Genomic DNA, 3,956 nt, shown 5'->3' on the forward strand with positions numbered 1-3,956 from the left:
GGGGGGGGTTGGTTCCAGCACAGATTCCATAAGGTCAACATAGGGCCCGCCTTTGTTTGTTTTTCCACCCTCCCGATCTGCGATAAGTCGGTTGAAGTATTCATGACTTCAAACGTTTTCTAAACTTATTTTTTTAATTTTGCCCAAATAGCACTTTAAAAAAGTATGATATAATGTAATTTAGGATGTCGTTGGGTTTCTTTATACCCCATGGGGAAGTATTGTTCTAGATAATTTATTAAGTCTCTACAGAAGATATTCAAAAGTTGTAATCGTTTTCGCTAGCTATCGCAGGCGTCATGAGAGACATAATTTATCCAACGGCGCCCATTATGTGTAGGTGGTTCCTCATGTGAGGTCAACAAATGTTCTTTTCCCGCTGATAAATTTGTTGGTGGTTGGCGGATGTTATAGTGTGGTTTTCTCCTTTTTTTCCGATAGAAAATCTATCGTCTCTATCGCCCCTCCTTTTTTAAAATGAATGTTACTCTCTTGTTACACCTCTAATCTTCTGCACTTTTATGACTTTTTTGTGTTGCAAGTGCCGTAAAACTCTTACTAAAACTTTAAAAAGTTGATAAATTTGTCATAGTTCCAACGTAGCGGCTTTGGGTTGTTTATCTTTCTTTCCATTCCCGATATTGCAAGGTTCGAATCTCGGAGCCTAACGACTTGGACCCCTGCTCTCAAACCTCCCACCACGATATTCCACATTCAACCACCAACTGCTCGCAGTTCTCACAACAATACAGGATGTAACTGAGAAGGGAGCTGTTGCTTTGATTTCAATGACTCCATATACCCAAAAATTTACGAGCGCCCTTTTCAACCGTGTTGTGGCACTTTTTATTGTTCCTATTTCTCCAAGCCTGGGTGAGAGACACAAGTCTCTCTCTCTCTCTCTCTCTCTCTCTCTCTCTCTCTCTCTCTCTCTCTCTGTTGTTTTTCACTTTTTTACGATGTGGAGAGATTAGAAGCATTTGTCTCCCACGTACTACTCAGAATATGCCCATTGGTTGCTCATAGCAGTTCTCTTGATTGTGGTATTACAAGTGTACCCTTTTAAAAATGTTGGTTTTTTTACGCTCCCCTCAGCACAATTCGGAGAATTTAGGAGAAAAACCGTGATACTGGGTAAAAACCGTCCCCTTTCAGGAATCGAACTCGGGCCTCTTGCATGCGACGGCTCGAAACGTCTAACTGCTACAGCACAGGTATGTTCCCTGCCAAGACCATTCATCAACAGCAAGCGCTTCTTGGCGACAAGAAACTCAAATCGAGGATCTGCTGTCGAAATTATGTAACACGTTCACCCTCTGTCGATTAGAAAAGGGACCATCTTAGACAGGTGACCGTCTTACACAGTGTATCACTACAATGTTCAAAAACGCATTGGGGGGTGGGGGGGAGGGATGAGAATCGGTAGCTTGTACAGGTGATTGTCTTATACAGGAGGCCGTGAGGGAAGATTCGACTGTACAATAATATATATGTACAGGGTGATCCCAAAAAACTTAACAACTTTTTTTAAATATCTTGCGCAAAAATTGTTCTAGAGTGCTGTAATTTGGAACAGACATAGTTCATTCAAAAGGAATTTGTTTGATAAAAACTCCACGAAGAAGAAACATGTTTTGAAAACGGAAACGGTTAAAAGAAAAAAAAGCACCCAAAAACGCAAAGTTCACCAATGTTTAAAAATCTTGAAAAGGAAGTCGTGAAAAGATTAGTTAACCTTTTTTCTTTATATTATCTTTGACATTAATGTTCCATCCCTGTGACATTTAAATAATATTTAATTTCTTTTACCAAGTTTAAAAAACCTAATGATTTCATTCTGAAATTCCTAGAAGCAGTGCTCCACATTCCCTCCTTTAGACTCGACACATTTTTAACGCGTCGTTCGAAATGTTCAGTGGCGCCCTAACACAAGGACCTGCTAAACCATTAGTTTTTAAAGCCACATACACTGTACATGTTCACTAAGAAGTAGCTTCTAGAGACAAAGGAGTGGGGTGCCCCAATAGACAGCATTTTTGGAGTTAACATATCCCGCAGGGTGAAAATGGGCTTTGGTTTAAATGATGTCATCAAGGAAATGGTCCCATTTTACAAGACAATCGAGGAATCATGAACACATTGCCATGCTCTGATCCATTTCATCTCGGCCTAGTGAAGATGAACATGACGTAGTCGTAGGTTAAGATCTGCCATGAGAATGCAGACTGTTGATGTGTAGGAAAGTGCTAGCTGCAGATCATCTACGGACAGACGTCTCATGGGACTCGGCTACAGAAATCTGCACTCTGGTGACGTTTAAAGGGCTACGGGTGATGCCTGTTCGACCTGCAGTGGTCATTTTTTAAAGAACTGTTTAGTTCTGATTCGCTATAGATCCAAACTGACGGAACTTCTCTACTCATGACGCCAAAGGTCTTGGGGGCACCTAAGCATTCTCTCCATGCCGTGCGCAGAACTTGCGAAATGTCAGGGATGGTGAGTTTATGGAGAGGTAATGTTCAATTCAATAAGCTCTCTGCTTTTTACTAAACGTAGCCATGATCTCAGCAGGCAAACAAAATTTGGGGAAAATGATACCTGCAGACTTCTGTTGACTTGTTAGACTGCTGTAGCTTGCAATATGGCGCGATTGTTGCAACTTTTAGAGGTAGGCCTAATACGAACTGGTGCGCCATGCTCTGAAAATGGCGACAAGGTTGAAAATGGGTTGTTGTTTTTTTAATGCGCTATATAGAGCAAAAATACATATCAGACAAATTCAATTTGGCTTCCAAACGTTATGTTCAGTTCTGAAACACAAAAATTCAGTATGGAGGAAGATATTTTCAAAACAAGTTGTAACGTTGTTGTTGTTTTTTATCACCCTGTATTTCAAAAGCGTCTGTTATTCAACGCCACTCGAACTTTCAACAGTTACGCAAACAGGGATTACGCCAACAAAAACTGTGCTCGAGGACAACACTAGGCCTATTGTGCGAGTCACTGTGATTTTGTTATGATAATTCAAAAAAGATAAATCTACTTCAGAACTTTCCAATTTTATAAATAAGTGAGGAGCCTAATCAAAATATCAAATGCAATTAATTGAAACATTTCAGAAAATGTTAAAGCATCTCCGTTAGGTCTTATTTATTTGACATCGCTCTATTCTGTTTGTCTGTCTATCCATCGTGTTTGTTTGTTTAACAACTCTAAATGAACCGGTGTCTGTAGTGTCATAGCGGATCAGAGCTTTGGCGTCGCACGCTAGTGGTCCGAGTTCGATTCCCGAGTGGGAAGAATTTCTATTGAGTGTCTCGGTCTTTCTGCTGGAATGTTGTATCCCTCTCAGCCTGGGTTGGCCCTATTCTGTTAGGGTTTTTACCCCCGGGGGGGGGGGGGGGTACAGAGTAGAAGCCCGTATGCAACCCGTCTCCTTAATGATGTAAAGTGTGTCGATAGGGGCGTAAAAACACCATCCTTAAAGAAATAATAGTCGGTGTGCTTGGCGCCTCCAGAACAGATGGTGGCTGCGTGTAGTGTAACTGATTGTTACATTTTAAAAAATAAGAAAAGAAAAGAAAGATAAATGTACAACTTGTCAGACGTCACCGCCCACATAGACGGCAGTATGTAGGACCAGAGAGTTGACAGTTTACAGTGGGAGGACCGGGCAGAACTCCAAGACGCGGCGTTGCTGTATTGCTTTAAGACCCGTAGGCGTCGGTTGTTATATGAAAGTTCGTGACTGCCTGGTTAGGGTTTTGTTTTGTTTGGGTTTTTTTATATTATAATCTATTATCACCGTTCGATTCTTCACTGGAGTGGTTTGGATCTTACACAACTGGTTTATTCCGCTGTCACGTTCTTTTTGTAAGGCGGAGACAATGTTTTCTGGAAGCTGTGTGTTTGTGGTTTGTGCGTGTATGTGTGTATGTCGGGGTGGGGGTGGGGGT

Source organism: Aplysia californica, unplaced genomic scaffold (genome assembly GCF_000002075.1).
Source record: "Aplysia californica isolate F4 #8 unplaced genomic scaffold, AplCal3.0 scaffold00223, whole genome shotgun sequence".
In the NCBI taxonomy this organism is placed as follows: Eukaryota; Metazoa; Mollusca; class Gastropoda; order Aplysiida; family Aplysiidae; genus Aplysia; species Aplysia californica.